Source organism: Hibiscus syriacus, unplaced genomic scaffold, assembly GCF_006381635.1.
Source record: "Hibiscus syriacus cultivar Baekdansim isolate YM2019G1 unplaced genomic scaffold, ASM638163v2 tig00000477_pilon, whole genome shotgun sequence".
Lineage (NCBI taxonomy): Eukaryota > Viridiplantae > Streptophyta > Magnoliopsida > Malvales > Malvaceae > Hibiscus > Hibiscus syriacus.
Genome location: NW_024061790.1, coordinates 1,755,106 through 1,775,246, shown reverse-complemented (window position 1 = coordinate 1,775,246; position 20,141 = coordinate 1,755,106).

Sequence of the window (20,141 nt, the reverse complement as noted above, 5' to 3'; positions counted from 1 at the left end):
TGGAGGTGGAGAACAGGGAGATAGGAGTCGTGGCATCTTTGCCGGTCGCCTATCATGAGGTGATGGTGGAGAAGAGGCTCGATGATGTGACGGGATAGGTGATGGCTCTCGTTTAGAGGTGTATAGTCGGGTCGATCGGGTGATGGCTCTAGGTGAGGTGATGGCTCTCGAATTGGAGGAAGTGGATGCTGCTCATCATCCGTGCCATCAAAAAAACTCTGACTAGCTTGCCACCAATCAGTGGCAAGCTCTTCCTCCGTGGGTGTCAGTCTTTGTAATGGAATGTTGGCCTCCTAAAATATAAAACTCAAACAAAGTTAAACGTCTACTATTAATAACTTGTTTATATTATATGAAAGTATTTGTGTTAACTTACATTATTTATTGTCGCATATGGTATTAAGTCTTCCCAATCCAACAGAGTTTTCCTCTTCCAGGAAATAGCCATGGGAATATCATTTGACGTTTTTATTGCATATGTACGCATGCTGGGGAAAGCCTCGAATATCCAAATCTACAAACAATATAATACAAAATTAGTAATTGTTAAATAATTAATTATAATTTTAGAAACATTATATAGAAATTCTTACCTTAAAGGCCCAAACAAAGCCTGACAAAGTGTATTTCGACCCATCGCCACGCAAACTTTTGCATTCATCAAAGGCAGTAGACAACTTAGTCCAGGTAGCTTTCCATATATACGAACCCCACGGAAACAGATTCCATGCATTCAGGTCCTCTACCAATATTATTAGCTCCCGAGGAATAGGTTGTCTGGCCTCTCTACCTAAAAAGCCGGCATACACAAGTAGTAGAAGGCATACTCGGACAACATCGACGTCATCCATCCGAGTGAAACCAGCTTTCTTATTAAACAATTTCTTCAGGTCGTCGACGTGTAGGTTCGGCTTCTCCATTGACTCATCCGGAAAAACCCGGGATAACCATGATGGGCGGGCGATATGACGAGTGTACCGGCCTACATCATCGTGTCCGAATCGTAGACCAGTGATTAAGCAGAACTCCTTCCGCCCAAAACAAGTATACGCTGGTGGAAATGAAACCATATCTCTTCCTCACCACGTTGTATACTGTCGGGTAGATTTGATGTCATGGTCTGAAGCCACAAATGGGTCAAATTAGCATCTCCACCCGGATGCTGTACTCTCAGCCATGGCCCGAAGCAGGTTTCCTCAAACAATTGTCTTTGAGCAGGTGAAAGCTTCGAAGCAATTGTAGTGGCTAGGCTAACTTTATTCCTTAATGTCAATGAAGCCGAAAAAAATTTCTACAAAAACAATAAACATACCAAGTTAGATATACCAAAAACTACACTGTGAAGATATACCAAAAACAATAAACATAAAAAGTAGTAGTTTATTCTTGAAACTAAAATTTGCAACACTGTTTTGTCTTTTGGTTGAAATGAAAATCGCAACGAGAGAATGACTGTCGCAACGAGAGAAATGAAAATCGCAACGAGAGAATCGCAACGCGAAATGAAAATCGCAACGAGAGAATCGCAACGCGAAATGAAAATCGCAATGCGATTTTGGTTTCGCGTTGCGATTCTCTCGTTGCGATTTTCATTTCGCGTTGCGATTCTCTCATTGCGATTTTCATTTCTCTCGTTGCGACAGTCATTCTCTCGTTGCGATTTTCATTTATCTCGTTGCGACTCTTCTGCAAATTGAAACTTGAATGGATTGCATTACTTCAACCAAAGACAAACAAGACAAAGACAAATACTAACTTGAAAATCGCAACGAGAGAATAGCAACGCGAAATGAAAATCGCAACGACAGAATCGTAACGCGAAATGAAATCTAAGTGAAATGGTTAATCTATTATTGAAATGACCAGTAAACTTATCATCAGTTTCAATATGAAAAACCTACAATAATGCAAACATTTCAAATAAAAATAATTAAAAAACTAACCCTCGGAGGTTGATTTTCCATTTCTGAATATTGTGAGGGATTTCTGACCGTGAATGGTTGAGGGATTTCGCCGGATGAGGGGACGGAAATCTTCGGAGATGGGGACGGATTTCTTCGCCGTAGAGAGTGAGAGATGGAGATGGGACTGAGTTGTGATTTTAGGTTTTAGGTTATGAGTTGCGATTACGGATTTTGTCTTAATATTCGTTTTTGTAATTTGAAAATAAAATACGCGTAGCGATTATAATGGCGCTTTAAATATCGTGTTGCGATTTACGGATACGCGTTGCGATTTTATGTATTATCGTTGCGATTTACGGATACGCGTTGCGATATACGGATACGCATTGCGATTTACCCATACGCGTTGCGATTTACGGATACACGTTGCGATTTACGGATACGCGTTACGATTTATGTGTTCGCGTTGCGATTTTCATATTCGCGTTGCAATTTTGGAAAATCGCAATGCGAATTTGTACTATCGCATTGCGATTTTCAAGAATCGCGTTGCGATTTTGGAAACTGATTTGCGATTCTGGGGATCGCGTTGCGATTTTATTTCGCGTTGCGATTTTGTTGGTCATTTTGGCAAATCCAAAAAAAGTTGGTTAAAATCGTATATTATAAGGCATTTTTGGTCACTGAGGCGATTTTCTCTATTTTTTATTGCGTTTATTTCTGTCGTTTTTAAACTTAAATTAGATTATTTTTTAAAACTTTTGCTTGAATGTCACCTTAATACTATAATTATATTACTCAAGCTTGGGTATATATATATGTTATTCTAGTATATATGTAATTTCACTCTATTTTTTCCATACCATCGGATTGCCTGTTATAATTGATATGTACTAAAGAATGGTTTCAATTATTTATGTTAGCCGTTTTTTAGACTAATTATTGTAGTTCGTTTCTGAATGTTAAAACAATTTTTTTTCTTTTCCACCCTATATTTTATATTATAAATAGAAGCTTCATTCTCTCACATATTCATCTAAATAATATCTTTGATATAATTAATTGTGAAAATGACATCATCTTTTTAGAGAAATAATACTTATTTCATTCGCGTATGATAAATATGTTTTGTTAACAATGTATACCAAATATGTACTTTATTGAAAGCACCTTTTTGCATGAGGCAGCTTGAGATCCTAGATTATCTATAAATTCTCGATCATATGTTTAGCATGGGTGATCAAGTCGATAGTAAGTTGGGTAGTACTCAATTCATGTTCGTTAAAAAAATTTGTTGATCGATTAGATTCGTTGTTCGTTAACCTCGTTAAAATATTTCTCCACTTGTGCTCGTTAGAAAAATTTATTGCTCGTTAGAAAATTTATTGCTCGTTAAGTTCATTATTCGTTAAGTTCGTTGCTCGTTAAACTCGATGCTCGTTGCTCACTTTCACATCAATTTTACCTTGTTTTCTTAACTATAGGTAAAATCTACTAATACTATATAAACCTTAATATAAACATAAATTAATAAATTTAACAAAAAAATTTATCAAAATAATGTATGAAGTAATTTCAAACTCTAAACTCTAAAGTAACAATCTACAAATACATTAAAATAATAAATAAAGTTCGATTTTTTAGTGTAGTAAAATATTAATTAATTAATAATTTAATATATTTTTGTTGTTTATTAAAAAAATTGATAGATTAGTAATTTATCATTTTTTTATCTATTAGTAAATTAGTAATTTTTTGAATGAAATATTTTTAAGATAACTACTATAAAAGCATATAAAAATATTAACAAACGGTTCGTGAACTTATCGAGTCGAATTGAATTTTACTCAATTCAACTTGTTAATGTCTCGAGTCGAATTCGAAATCAAGTCGAATTCAAAATCGAGTCGAACCAACCTAAATCAAAATTTTACCATACTTTGATTGAGTCGAATTCAAGTTATTCACAAACTGCTTAACTCATTAAAGGTGGCCTCTATGAGCCCTCAGTTAGAGGAGAGGAGATGATCACGTGCAGCTCTTTAATATACTGCTAAAAAATGTGTTATTGGTTTTATTATTATTTAAATAATAAAATCAGTAAAAAATTATCGGAAATATTATAATTTCTACACGTTTTATTATTATTGGGCGTTTTACTGGGTTTGTTAACAAAACCGGTAAAACGCTACCGATTTTGTTATTTTTTCTATCTGTTTTGTTATTGTTTGGAACTTTACCAAAAATGTTAAAAAAACAGTGATGTTTTAAGTAGAAATAATAATAAACTCCTCAGTTAGAGGCTCACTGCAGTAGTTGCAAATTACCTTTAACTTTTGAATTTATTATAAAACATCACTTTCGAAACCCCTCCCGACACAGCACATCCAAATTATTAGCAAAATAGCTGAAATAATGCATATGAGGTATATTATTTCCCAAAAAAATACACTTTATTTATTATTTCTCCAAATGGGGTGATATCTACAGTGAACCCATAAACTCCTCAGTTAGAGGCTCACTGCAGTAGTTGCAAATTACCTTTAACTTTTGAATTTATTATAAAACATCACTTTCGAAACCCCTCCCGACACAGCACATCCAAATTATTAGCAAAATAGCTGAAATAATGCATATGAGGTATATTATTTCCCAAAAAAATACACTTTATTTATTATTTCTCCAAATGGGGTGATATCTACAGTGAACCCATGAATGCCTTGAATCTCTGGGCGTCTTCAATGTAATTTTTCCTATGCAAAATGGTTTTTGAAAATCTTGGCGTCTTTAGGTTTATTTAATACCAATGCTTAGTAATAATTATTTAAGGCAAAACAATGATTCAACACTAATTACATGCATTTAATAAAAAAAATTACCCAGTGAATGTGCACGCACTGTACATGCATTCAACAATGTTTTTATTTTAATATTTAATAAAATGATTTAATTTTAATATTTAATGATTTAATAATATTAATTGATTTGATAATAATGATTACTTAAATTTGTTTAAAATGTCAATTTTTACTCCTTATTAAAATGAAAAATTGAGATCTATAATGGAAATATTTTTGAAATAATTTTTACTAAAGGTTTCGAACTTTAATCGAGTCAAAAACTCATTTGACAGTATCGATACCATTGTTTTCCAACGGTTGAATTTTTTAATTTAAAAATATTTAATGATTTGATACTAATGATTTAATAATGATTACTAATAATGATTTAATAATTATTATTAATTTAAAGTAAGAAATGATTTGATACTAATGATTTAGTAATGATTACTAATAATGATTTCATTGTGGTCGTTGTACTTGTTCAGGAGTTTGTTCATCATAACCAAACCTGTTCATTCACCGAGGGCATTATTGGTGTACGATGAAGGAGAAATATTTATGTTTTTGGGTAACTTCTTTATTATCCATTAGTATAGTTAGGGATCGGCAATATTGGCGTTCTTGTATCGCAAGATGTGCAAGGGGTCATTACTTGTAAATGATGCGTATAAGACTGAAATCGGTAGATGTACGATGTTATTACAATCGTGGGTATGGCACAGTATTCCATGGTTAACACCGATTAGTCGAACTACAGTTGGCTTTCCTCTTGCCAGAAGATAATTTTTTGATTTAAATTTTTTTTCTTAAATTAATTAAAGAATATTTTGTAAAGGATAAATAATTAGAGAATTTTATTTTGATTGGTATACAGATAGAGGTATAAAATAGAAGGAACGGGTTTGGCGCACAATAATGTGAAAGAGTTTAGGTTTAAGATGGACATCAAATGCAAAGTTGAGGTATATATAAAATTAATTAGGGAATTTATTTTTTATTATGTTTATAATATAATATTGTTGTTTATTTATTTAGTTGAATTTTATATAAACCCTAAAATCTAAACCCTAAATAATAACTATATAATTTTATTTTACAGTTTATTTGGAGGTCATACGATGATGGAGAAATTATGTCGTGCGTACCGCAACATGTATGGGAGGGTTTTCAATATTAGTGTGCTGTTACACCATTGGTCCATTTCGCATTTGTGGAGTTCCAATTTTCCGATAGAGTGTTGAGGCAGTTCGACTTCCACCAACCTATTACAGGAATTCCACAGAATCATTGCGCTCTTCACATATTAGATGGGCGGGGTAGGGTCGGTGAGGATTGGGGATGTGAGGCATGCCAACCATATTAATCATTGGAACAATAGGGGTTTATACTTGCCAACTCTCACTCCCATACAAGCGGATGACTTTGACTTCCAGAGTTCAGATTACCTATTATTATTGGGAACATGGAAAGTCGTTTTTGACAACGAACAAAGAAAGACAACAATTTATAGAGTATAAGAAAAAACTTTGGTAAACCCGAGAAACCAAGAAGGACTGGGAGTTATTCTCACCATGGAGTATAACAAGAGGCAATGGATAATATCCCACCAGAATCTTTTGATCATTTCATCAAGTGTTTGGTGATTCTGGTGTTACGCCCTACACTCATCATCTTGTTCCTCATCAATCACCCATGTCCTCTCTCATGTTTGGGGCAACATATGATTTTGATCAGATGACATATATGATGACAAATACGAGTATTTGTCCTCAGATGAGAGAGCATAGTGGCGGTGGACATATATTTACAACACCAGATCATATGCCTTCAGTAAATAAGCAGGTTGGTTATGATGAACAAACTCCTGAACAAATACAACGACCACAACGAAATCATTATTAATAATCATTACTAAATCATTAGTATTAAATCATTTCTTATTTTTAAATTAATAATAATTATTAAATCATAATTAGTAATCATTATTAAATCATTAGTATCAAATCATTTCTTATTTTTAAATTAATAATTATTATTAAATCATTATTAGTAATCATTATTAAATCATTAGTATGAAATCATTAAATATTTTTAAATTAAAAAATTCAATCATTGGAAAACAACGATATCGATATTGTCAAATGAGTTTTTGACTCGATTAAAGTTCGAAACCTTTAGTAAAAATTATTTCAAAATTATTTCCATTATACATCTCAATTTTTCATTTTAGTAAGGAGTAAAAATTGACGTTTTAAACTTTAAGTAATAAAATATATATATTCGAATAATTGAATATTATTAAATCAAAAATGTTATCAAATCATTATTATCATTATTAAATCATTATTAGTAATCATTATTAAATATTATTAAAATATTAAATTAAAGATTTTATTTAAATATTAAAATAAAAACATTGTTGAATGCATGTACGGTGCACATTCACCGGGTAATTTTTTTTATTAAATGCATGTAATTAGTGTTGAATCATTGCATTGCCTTAAATAATTATTACTAAGCATTGGTATTAAATAAACCTAAAGACACCAAGATTTCCAAAATCATTTTGCATAGGAAAAATTACATTGAAGACGCCCAGAGATCCAAGGCATTCATGGGTTCACTGTAGATATCACCCTATTTGGGGAAATAATAAGCAAAGTGCATTTGTTTGAGAAATAATATTGTCGTAACTGTTTTTCGCCCGGGTGGGAAAGAGCGATACCGACTCGGGGGTTTTTCTCTTTAAAAATTGTTTTGAAAGGTGAAGAGTCGCCACCAATCATTTAAGGTGCGATTGGAACACCATAAAAACCGGATGATTTTAATAAAACATTTTGTTTGTATCAAAATACCGAATTTTGAGGTCTGCGAAAATCCAGAAATCAGGTTCGGAAGTCGGTTACGCGTGGGGAAGGATTAGCACCCCCACAAGCGCCCTAAAATTGGTACCTAGTTGATTACTCTATATTTAAAATCATAAATTTGGAGTTTGATCTTTATTTAATTTAAAAATCATTAAGGATGCAAAGTTGAAAAGGGTATTCATTTATCGAGACCGATAGCATTCGTCCCCGAGCGTAAATGTGGGAGATCAACTATTGTGCCTAATAACCGAATATTGCCTCATTTTTTTTTAAAAAACATGGTGTGGTTTTGAAAAGGATGTTGACTTATTCAAGGAATTATTAGTAGTCACCCCCTGAGCACAATCGCGGGAGATATACTACTATTAATTCCTTAATAAGTAAACAGTGCCTTAGATTTTTAAAAACAATGTAATCAAACAAAATTTTATTTGTCATAATTAAACTAAAAATAAATTAAAACATTTTCTAACTTAAAGTGTCAAATTATGAAAATTAAGGAACCTAATAGCTCAAATTTAAAATGTAGGTTCTAGTATTAAAGTTTATATATTAAGATGAATTATGTATTCATGTATTATAAATTTTCTTTTTATAATTTAAAATTATCGAGGTTTACCCTTAGTCAATTTATTTCGATTTGAGTCAAGTAATGCTCGTGAGGGTATCATACATATTAATTAAAAGATATCTTGTACCTAATTTATATATCCAAATGAATGCAACTATATATGTAGTTTATAAACATTGTCAAAAACTAATAATAACTAATATGGATAAGAGAATATACACACATTTTAATAAGAACATATAAAGGAAAGAAACACTAAATATATATATGCATAGATATAATATAATATATATATATACGTGAGGGAATATATACTAAATATAAGTAATGCGTATATATATATAGTATAACACATGCTAAATAAAATAACATATATAATCTTATCCTTAATAAAGTGCTCAAAAGTTGCACGAAATGTCAAAGTAATTTAACATTCAAAATGCAACACATAATCCTCCTAAAATTAAGGTGAAAACAACGGGTCCATTAAATGGGCACTAATAGACAAAAGCAATAAATATTAAATTATTTTCCACACAAATCAATCGAGATTTAAGAATAAATTAACCAAAGGTTGAATCATAAAATGTATGAATATGAAAGGACACATACGCAAAAGTGGTAAATTACAAGGTTACATATATAATTTATCCTATTTAATTTAAGCTAAGATAATATGTAAAATAACATAAACAGTGCATGCACATTCGAAAAAATCAAAAAATTAAAACCAACAAATGACTGCTTTATAAAATGTGTTTAAATTGAGAGGGCATGAACTTAATTTAACCCATACAATCACGATGGCTAAACCATAATTTGCCCAAAACCTTTTATATAAAATCTAAACTAAAATAAACCTAATCTAATTGAAAACTAAACCCTCAGCCTCATCCTCACTTCAACTCTCTCCTTAGCCGTAACCTCTACCCCATCTCTACTCTTCTCCTATCTTCTTCCTCGGTGGCACACGATCCAGAGAGCCCAAACCCTCTATGACAAACACACCTTCAATCGCATCCTCCATCGAACCAAACGAGGAACAAAACCGACCCCTAAACAAAACAAAACTAAAGCTCCTCTTCTCCACTCTTGTACTCTTATCTTCTTTTCCGCCTAAAGCCTTAAGGGCTTCAACTCACGCCATAAATCAGCGACCTTCGCCTCTCCGACCTCTGCATGACAAAACCGAAAGGCCCCTAACAACTATTGCTCCCTCTTCTACTTTCTTCTTCTACTCGAGAGAAAACAAAAGTCACTCAAACCCCCACTGTTTGGGGACCTAACCATTCGACCACGTAGCCTCTCAACCACGAGGACAACCACTCCGGCAGTAAAAGCTCGCAACAATAAAGTAAGAACCTAAAACTTGCTTATTTCCATTTTTTATTTTCTAAATCTCAATAAATGATAACTAAACCGAAAAAGAAAACATGCAAGGATGTAAAACAACTCACCACGATCTCACCCAACTTCGGCGACAGATGCTCTGGCAACGACGGGACAATAAGCGAGGAAGGTAACAAAACGAAATTTTTTCTTATCTTTTATAATTTCTATTTCATTCATAACCAAAAATGAAAATAGTTCTCGAAAGATGAGTAAATGCTTTTGAAACTTGCGTTCTGTATTTGTTTCTGAAAACCGGGTAGAACCCACTGTAACATCACTTTGTTAATTACAACGAATCCCTCCTGTCTATTGAAGAACCAGACTTACAAACTATTTTCTCTCCGTTTTTTATCATTATTCATACCCCAATTTGCTTCCCAATTAATGGTTGATAGAGTTGATCATCCCCCTGTTTATGTTTTCTTTCATTCGAATAGTTTCCCTCTTCTTTTTCTCCCCCTTTGATGCGAATATGCCCCCTATTTTATCTTCATTTTTTCACCAAATCCCTTGACTTCTGGTTGGATTAGGTAGGAGCAGGTGAAAACTTGATTTAGGGTAGACAAAATCCCGTATATGATTTGCTTTTGACATGCTTTTAGGTGGATAATTTGGTTATTGTCTGCAGGTGCCCTTTGACGTAGGCGATGACAAAATTCAATAACTTGGTGATTTCTTCATTCAGTTCGGGTCCTCTCCGGGTCTGGGCCTTATTGTATTCTGGCCTGCATGTAAATTAATAATAATAATAATAATATAATAATAATAATAATAATGAAATATTAAAAGACAAGATGAAAAAATAAGTGTCGACAGCTGCCCCTCTTTGCTCATTCTTGTGTCAACAAGAATAGGGCAAAGATGAAAAGACAATGCATTTTTTCGTCTGGTCAACTTCATGGTTTGAAATATGATGAGAGATTTGTTCCGCTGTCACTCAGGGAATATTAGATCTGGGGATGTTGATTCATTGAATCAGGGTAGACTTGTTCCGCTGTCACTCAGTAATATCAAATCTTGAAAGAGATTTGATCTGTTCCGCTTCTTCTGAGGGAATATCAGATCTAGGAAAGTTGATCCATTGAATCAGGGTAGACTTGTTCCATTGTCACTCCGGGAATATCAAATCTTGAAAGAGAGGGATCTGTTCCGCTTCCTCTGAGGGAATATCAGATCTGGGAGAGTTGATCCATTGAATCGGGGGAGATTTGTTCCGCTGTCACTCAGGAAATATCAAATCTTGAAAAAGAGGGATCTGTTCCGCTTCCTCTGAGGGAATATCATATCTGAATTTGCTTCACTACTCTTTTGTGAAGGCTTAAGATTGATTTGCTTCACTACTCTTCGGTGAAGGCTTTAGATTGCCTGGAGGACTTAATCATCATGCTCGAAAGGCTTAAAGATGACCCGAAGTATTTAAGCATCATGCTCGGAATACTTACTGATGACCTGAAGGATTTAAGCATCATGCTCGGAAGACTTACTGATGACCCGAAGGATTTAAGCATCATGCTCGGAAGACTTACTGATGACCTGAAGGATTTATAAATTTTGGAAATATTTTACTAGGTAAGAAATATTTCTTACTTTTCAAAAATTTTAATTTTCAGATTAAAATGAGAAATCTTTCTCATTTTTTTGATAGACATATGAAAATATCCTGCCCGAAGGTCTTATGGATGACCCAAAAGACTTATAAATTTTGGAAACATTTTACTAGATAAGAAACCTTTCTTACTTTTCAAAAATTTCAATTTTCAGATTGGAATGAGAAATCTTTCTCATTTCATTTTTTACTTATAAAACAACTTAATGGTTGGGGAACATGCCCCACTTCAAAGTGATGTTTCCTCTGTGGATTGGTCCCACCCTGTTCTTCAGGTTTGCCTCTCTAAACGTAATTCCTTGCGTTTGAGGTTTAAATTCTAGCTTCGATTTTTGGGATTTGGATATCATGAATCTTTTTTCCTTGGAAAATCTGTAAAAACAAAATGTTTATGTGTGAAATGCGAATGCAATGCAATATGTTCTCATGCATGTGTAAATCGTGATTCAGTTTTCCTTTGACTCGAAGGTAGGGAACCAGGTCTTCTTCCTCTTGATTATTCTTCTCTAGGGTTTACGCAGACATTGGCGTAGCAACTCATCATTTCAAGCTTGCATTCTTCTGAAGATCTTTTCGATCATCTTGTAATCTTTACTTTCTGTCTTCATTTCAGAGGAAGTGTTTTATCTCTCAACTTCTTTCCATGGTCAGAAATGGGACTTTGCTGCCCCATTTTAGAGACTATGTATATAAATATGCCAAACTCTGCAAAGATCAATGGGATAGCGTCGTCTATTCTGATTGGACTCATGTCACAAGGAGGATCTATCCAAAATTTTCATGTCACCGTATTTAATCAGATATCAAATAAGACTTGTTTACATCATACCATGTCGAGAGGTCTAATAACATCCTATCATTCAACCTCAATTGGTTCCATTAGTCTATTAATGTTAAAAGTCTATCACCTCTTTTGTGGAAAGAAATCTTCATTGTTTCCCCTTTTTAACCTTGGGGTTATAGAAAACAGTATCCACCTTGGGTAATGCAACATTGGTTCTACATCATATTTACTGGTTCATGAAACAATTGTCAACACATTCATCCTTCATGTGGCTTCTGCCCATATCTTTCAACAAGATAAGCTCTTTGCATAGCGTTCAGTGTTTTTGTGTGGTATTACAAGGATACCAAAACTCACTGGAAATTAAAGTGGGATGTTTTGGCTCACCAACATTAATGCATATAAAATCACAAGAGTAATGCAACTAATGATGGACAAAATGATCATATACAGTAAACTCCATTGTCACTGTTTCACCATTTTCATTCTTCATACATTTCTATCCCATTGGAACTATTTGTTCAGTTCAATGATCTTTCCATGGGCTTCCCAAACTACCTCACATTAATACTTCTAGCTGAAACAGGCCTTCACTAGTGCCCCAACATTATCTTACATTGGTACGGGCCTTCAAAATGCCCCAACACCTCAAATTGTAAGGGTCATTCTCAATGCCTTCTTGGTCTGAATCTTGTCATCTTAACATGATTTGGGTTTCTGGTCATGCACCAAAGTGGGTACTCATGGCCCCCTTTATGCCCAACATATCTTAATCTTGAATGGTCTCAACCTAGTGTCACTGAACAAGAGTATTGTCAAATAGCTTGAGAGTTTTTCTTCATGCTGCCAGGGACACTTAAGAAGCAGTCAACCCTTCTAACATAATGTCTTGCATTTTGTTATGAGCTGGGATATGCATGCCCTTCTCTTCAAATAAAGTGATCATCTTATTCTTGACTGATCACACTCTTGTATTTTTGCTATGCACTAGGATATATGCCCCTCTCCCATAGGGTGATCATCTTCTTGATAGATTATTGACAATGTTACAAAGGGCTGTTACAAGCTCTATTCCTCAGTCCTTCTGATCTCCCGGACTATCTGCTTTCAAGATTGGGGAATGTTTCATTACTCTGGCATCACCTATTCTTTTTCTCCAAGAAACAGCTTATAAGATCTCCTTCACTCAAGAAATCAACTTGTTTTTTTTTTGCCCCGATCCAAATATCTCAGAGAGACATCTTTGATGAGGATCAAATGGTTATGAATTTAGTTCACAGATCATTCCAGATCATTCATTGGCATACACTCTTTAACAAATGAACACGAGTGTCAATATTTTGGACTACTTAGGATTTTATGCACTATAAAAGATCGATTTAAAGTAATACTAAGAAATCTTTTGTTTTCTTTTGAACTATGTTAACCTACTTATAAGACACTTATAAATGCACACAGTGGGGTTTAAAATGATGAAATTGGAATTTTACAAAATCATAGCAATCATAATAAAAATCAAGAAATAAATTCAAATGCCTAAAGAATCACCAACATGAATGTTCCTGAACCAATCAACTTAATAGAATTTGAGGTAAGCTTATGTCTAGAAGAACGTAAATGTTTCCAAAATAGCTTCTTTCAAAACATCAGACTCTTGTGGGTGTTTTACTTGCCTAGTGACTATCAAAATGTATTCGAGTTACCCTTTCAACCTTTCACCTCAATTCCTTCTTTTAGCTTTACAACGATCTTGGTGGATTCTCATATTGAGCCCCTTTTCAATCTTCCTTATTCTTTTTTTTATTCTTCCTTATTCTTTTTTTTTCTTTTTCCCCTTTTTTCCAGGTGAAATACTTCTTGATTGCGTCAGCATTCACATGGTTAGGTAATTCTGGTTCATCCATCTCAGTGAGTATCAAAGCTCCTCCAGAAAAGGTCTTCTTTACTACATAAGGTCCTTCCCAATTTGACATCCATTTTCCTCGAAAGTCTTTCTGAATTGACAAAATCTTTTTTAGCACCAGGTCTCCTTCTTGAAACTCTCGTGGGAGAATTTTTTTGTTATGTGCCCTTATCATATGTTTCTGATACATTTTCCCATGGCAGATAGCTTTCAATCTTTTCTCTTCAACCAGATTCAACTGGTCATACCTAGTTTGCACCCATTCTGCTTCATCTAGTTTAACCTCTAACAACACCCGTAGTGACGGAATCTCAACCTCGATGGGTAACACAACCTCCATCCCATAAGCTAAAGAAAATAGAGTTGCCCCAGTGGACGTCCTCATTGAAGTTCGATAGGCAAACAGAACGAATGGTAGCTTCTCATTCCAGTCTCTATAAGTCTCGGTCATTTTCTATATGAGCCTCTTGATGTTCTTATTGACTGCCTCTAACGCTCCATTCATCTTTGGGTGATAGGTGGTAGAATTATGATGTTTAATATGGAACTGTTTACATGCTGACTTCATCATCTTATTGTTTAAATTCAAGACATTGTCAGTGATGATCCTTTCTGGTAGCCCATACGAAAGATAATTTCTCTCTTCAAGAACTTGCAAACTATTGACTGAGTGACATTTTCATAGGAGGTCACTTCTACCCACTTAGTGAAGTAGTCTATTGCCATAAATATGAAAGAATGACCATTAGAAGCTTTGGGTGAAATTTGCCTAATGATATCCATGCCTCACATAGAGAATGGCTACGTAGTAGTCATTACATGTAATAGATGAGGAGAGGTGTGGAGCTTATCTCCATAAATCTGACATTTATGACATTTTATGGAGAAATTGATACAATCAGTTTCCAGAGTTGACCAATAATATCCAAATCTCATTATTTGTTTAGCCATTGCATGTCCATTAGCATGAGTACCACATTCTCCTTCATGAACTTCTTCAATGATCATTCTAGCTTCTTTAGCATCCACACATCGCAACAAGACCTGATCATGACTTTTCTTGTACAATATCTCACCATCAAGCACGTATCCTGTGGCCATTCTTCGAAATATTCTTTTGTCATTCTCAGTGGCATGCTCAGGGTAGCTTTGATATTTAAGGTATTGTAAGATATCGTAATACCATGGATTTACATCATTTTCCTCTTCTATGCTATAGCAATGGGCTGGATACCCGTAAGCTTGCATCGTAATAGGCATCATGCTTGAACATTCATTGACTTTGAAGGCTGCTGCCAAAGTGGCCAGAGCATCCGCCATTTGATTATCTTCTCTGGGGAGGTAATGGAACGTCACCCTCTCGAATTATTTTTATGAGCTCTAGGACCCAAAATACATGCTTCATACTCTGCCATGTTATTTGTGCAATCAAAATTCAATTGGCTGGTGAAAGGATAGTGTTTTCCACCAAGTGAAATGAAAATTGCCCCAAGGCATTCGAGGCACCATTGAAATTCATCTTCCACTGTTCATTAGTAGAGGAAACTAACTCCTCTGTTGAGACAACCATTAAATCTTTGTCTGGAAAATCAAAGTTCAGTGGTTCATACTTTTCAAAAGCCCTACTTGCAATGAAATTAGCCACAACACTTCCTTTAGCTGCTTTTTGACTTACATATTAGGTCAAACAATATTTTCAGTCACTGGTTTTTCTGTCAAAGTTGGTGACTCCATCAATCACTTTAGAGGAACAAATTTGGATATTCACCAAGTAAAAAGGAAACATGTATTTTTTGTATCTTCGACCAACTTATGACTTCTGGATCAACGATTATCGGGTCTCGTAATTGGTGAGCTTCTTGCCCCTAGTACTGGACAAATCTCCCATTTTCTGGACTTGTTATGTTCCCCCCACCACTCATCTTAATGGACTTTCGAAGGTTGTTAAATAGAGGATTAACAAACTATCAGGAACTTGTGTACTACCACCTCTATATCCAATCCTGTTACGCTTGATAAAACTAGAAAAAGAAGATCTTGACGAAGTATTGCAAATCTTTAACTGTATTTTTTCTCTCTTTTGTTCTCAGATTCGGAATCTCAACTTCTTGTCCACTATATAAGACCTGATTACTTTGTTTTTTCATCAGCCTAAATAATTCGTTAGAAACCTCATATTGTGCCTTATTTTTGCACTCATAGGTTTCTTCTAAACATAAGCTGCTCGAATTTTATCTCATGATTAGAATCCAGAAACATTCATGTTATTAACGATTGAGACACCTGCCAAGAAAATTTGGAACGAATATATACATTAAAAAAAGTAATAAATGTTTGTATAGGATGGACAAAAGAATACTAATAATAATAGAAGTGTCAAAAATGATAAAGAATATAAATAATGAGAATGTATAAAATGATTTCCCTTTGAAAAATAAATGAAAACATATTTAATTGTCGAAAAGTACAATTAACATAGCATCCCTCACAAAAAATTCCTTAATGCTCGCGGGCAAAAGTATAAGGGTTAATTCCGAATATTACTTTAAACTTCACCCAAAAACTACAAGAAGATTCTTCGTAGTCCAATTGTTTGATGGAAAACAAGGCCAGATACCAATCACAAATTGTATTATCGTCGTCTTCAAGCATCTTGTTTTGGATCCTCAATTGGATCTTCTTCCTTGGTTACATCCAACAACTATGGTTCAGCATTAACATTCCCAAACTGGAAAGTATTCTACGTATTCTCTGAAAGACTACCCTCTCCTTTTAGGTTGGCATTTCTCTTTTCTTCTTGCCCCTTCAACTTTTTCTTCCCTGGTTGGAAATTGAGTCCATATCCAAAGCGATTCTCCTTGGTGATGATAGTTTTGGCCTGATTCTGAGCATTTATTTCATCTGTGATTGGTGGAGTATTCATCAGACTATCTAAACTTTCTAGAGCCCCATTTATCATCAAAAAATCTGATATAGGTGTTTGAGGAGTTTCTAGGGTTGTATCTGCCCAAATCATTCTTAAACCTGTGGGTCAGTCACAAATTACATTCATTGGAGCCCTTTTTCTTTGATTTTCTTTCCTATCTTCTTGCACCATGTGTTCTTCATCGGATTTGGCTGCATTAATCTCTATTGGAATGACTATTTCTGAGCATTGAACCTTAACCCTTTTATCTTCTACCTTGCACCTTTGAATTTCTTGCTCTAAAGGATCCTGGAACTTTTTCTCATGGTTGCTAGGAACCTTAACTGAATAATCTGGGGCTCCAGTCTAATTTATCCAGGGAACCTCTTTATAGGTCCACTTTTCATTCGGAGGCCACTGTGGTGGGGCATATCGCGGTGTAATCAATCCAGATGTGAACATTTTTGAACGCAGTTCTTTACACGAAAAGTAAAAGGGAAGGAACTGAAAACCCTATACTTTCCTTTTCTTTTTATCTACTCCCCATGATAACATGAGAGATTGATCATTCTTAGCTTTCTTGATCAGCACTCGGTCCTCTTCTATGCCCCTCCTCTTTGAGAAAAGCTTATCTTCTTCATTCATTGTTGGTCGTTTTTCGATCGCATCTGATTTTTAGAGTTGGCTTGAGATATCTTGCTCTTTAACGGGTTCTTGATTACCTGTTACTGTCATTTTGATTCCACCACTGACATTCATAATCCCATTCAAAGCGTTTACGACGGTATCTTCTAGTGGCTTGTCTCCATAGATCACGACATTCATCATCTTCATTAATTTGGTCATCTGTTCTCTTGATACATTCTAGAACCTTTTTTCTTGATCGATCATCTCCTGTTGCATCCTTACGAGTTGCTCTAGAATTATCTCGATCCTACCAACTCGTGCTAATATCTCATTCATTGGTTTCTATCTTTTCAGAAACACGCCCCGGGTAACTTCAATTTACTTTCAGAGCTTCTGTCATAGTATCTTTCACGAGTTACTTTCACATTTTCATGATTGATGCATGTAAAAATGCTTAAATTAAAGTAATGCGAATACAAATGTGGATGCCAAATGCAAATGCAAAATAGGTGTGCAAAAATACGAGATGCAAATGCAACCCGATATTGATTCCAAAATAACTTAGTTTATAAAAAGTACTCAACAACACACAATGTCTAAGCACTTAGGCAAAGAGAGTACATCAACATGGAAACTTAAACGTAGAATCTTGCCCTATTCGCTAATCTCTCGAGTTCTATCATCAATTCCATGATTCACCCTTCTTCCTTTGGATCACAAAAATTCTTAATCTTGTCGCTTCTTCAGATAATTCATAGACTTGACGAGCAACACCATTGGCCTGATTCAGTGCTCTCTTCATTGCTTCATGTTGTCTTTGAATAGTATCTTGAGTCTGCCGTAGCGCGGTTCCAAGTTCTTTATTAGTCCATGGTCAACTCTCCTCTAACTGCTGAATTCGCTGATGGCATTTTTGTACTGTAACTTCTAGCTCAGGAATCTTAGCTTTTAAGGCCTCATTTTCCAGTCTGGCTATCTATTATACAGATGAGTGAATCAACCCTGCTTCTTCTAGCTCCATTATCATCTTTTTAATATCTCATTTTCTTTTTGAAGACAGAACCCATTGTTGTTGTAAGGGTTCTGAAAAGTCTCATCCAAACTAAGAAGATGTGCTTCGAGCTGTTCAATCTGTGCTCGCATTTGCGCTAATTCCTAGTTAGCCTCATCTCTTTGCTCTCTGAGTGCTCGAATAATTACCTTCTCTGGCAAAACTGATTCTTCAGTAATGACAAAGTTATCTCTGAACCGCGTCTGCCTGTACTCGAACCAGGTCTGTATAATGATTGTATTCTCAGTCCTATCGGAAGACATTGCTGCCTTAAGCTCTTTTTATAATAACTAGGTAATCTGAGAATCAATACCGTTTATGAAATGATATGATATGACAATGATACACGCAAAAATGAAATAAGAGCATACAAAATAAAATCAATGTTAGTAGAAACAAGACAACAATAATCAAGTTAGTTGAAATGATTAATCAAAAAAAATCTTAAATATGAATTAAAGTTGAGACTAAAAAAAATAAAGCATACAAAGGAAATTAATGGTCCTAACCACATGCTTTCTAGTTCTCCTAGGTTATCCACATGGCTCTAGCGAGGTAAGCTTACTAAATTTTCTATATGAGGCTGGGTTCTAGCGAATGTTCCCAAGCTATTTTTACAACCTGCTAAGGTTGACCCCAATTCTGGCCCATTACAGACTTGCAAATCGGGTTCAGCTCAGGGGATCATACCACTAAAAGCGTACCTCGGAACTGATATCCGGATAGGCAACTTAGGGTGTTTTCCAGAGATACTTTGTCAGACCCACACAAGGAAGCCCAATGCTCCTCGTGAGGTGTGACGTTTCTCCCTACTTAGGTAAACCGGGATTAAGCTCGGGTTTAGAGCTATGATATGCAACAATTCTAAATATTTCACAGAAGTGTAAGCATTAATCAGAGAATTTTTTTTTGAAATAACATAATGAACCATAAATTAAACAAGATCGAACTATTAATTTCCAAATAATAAATATAGGGTAACTAACTCATGGCTCGACTCTCAATTTGTTTAAAAAAATAAAAGTTCCCCAACAGAGTCGCCAAGCTATCGTAACCGTTTTTCGCCCGGGTGGAAAAGAGCGATACCGACTCGGGGGTTTTTCTCTTTAAAAATTGGTTTGAAAGGTGAAGAGTCGCCACCAATCATTTAAGGTGCGATTGGAACACCATAAAAACCGGATGATTTTAATAAAACATTTTGTTTGTATCAAAATACCGAATTTTTAGGTATGCGAAAATCCATAAATCAGGTTCGGAAGTCGGTTACGCGTGGGGAAGGATTAGCACCCCCACAAGCGCCCAAAAATTGGTACCTAGTTGATTACTCTATATTTAATTTAAAAATCATTAAGGATGCAAAGTTGAAAAGGGTCTTCATTTATCGAGACCGATAGCAATCGTCCCCGAGCGTAAATGCGGGAGATCAACTATTGTGCCTAATAACCGAATATTGCCTCATTTTTTTTAAAAACATGGTGTGGTTTTGAAAAGGATGTTGACTTATTCAAGGAATTATTAGTAGTCACCCCTGAGCACAATCGCGGGAGATATACTATTAATTCCTTAATAAGTAAACAGTGCCTTAGATTTTTAAAAACAATGTAATCAAACAAAATTTTATTTGTCATAATTAAACTAAAAATAAATTAAGACATTTTCTAACTTAAAGTGTCAAATTATGAAAATTA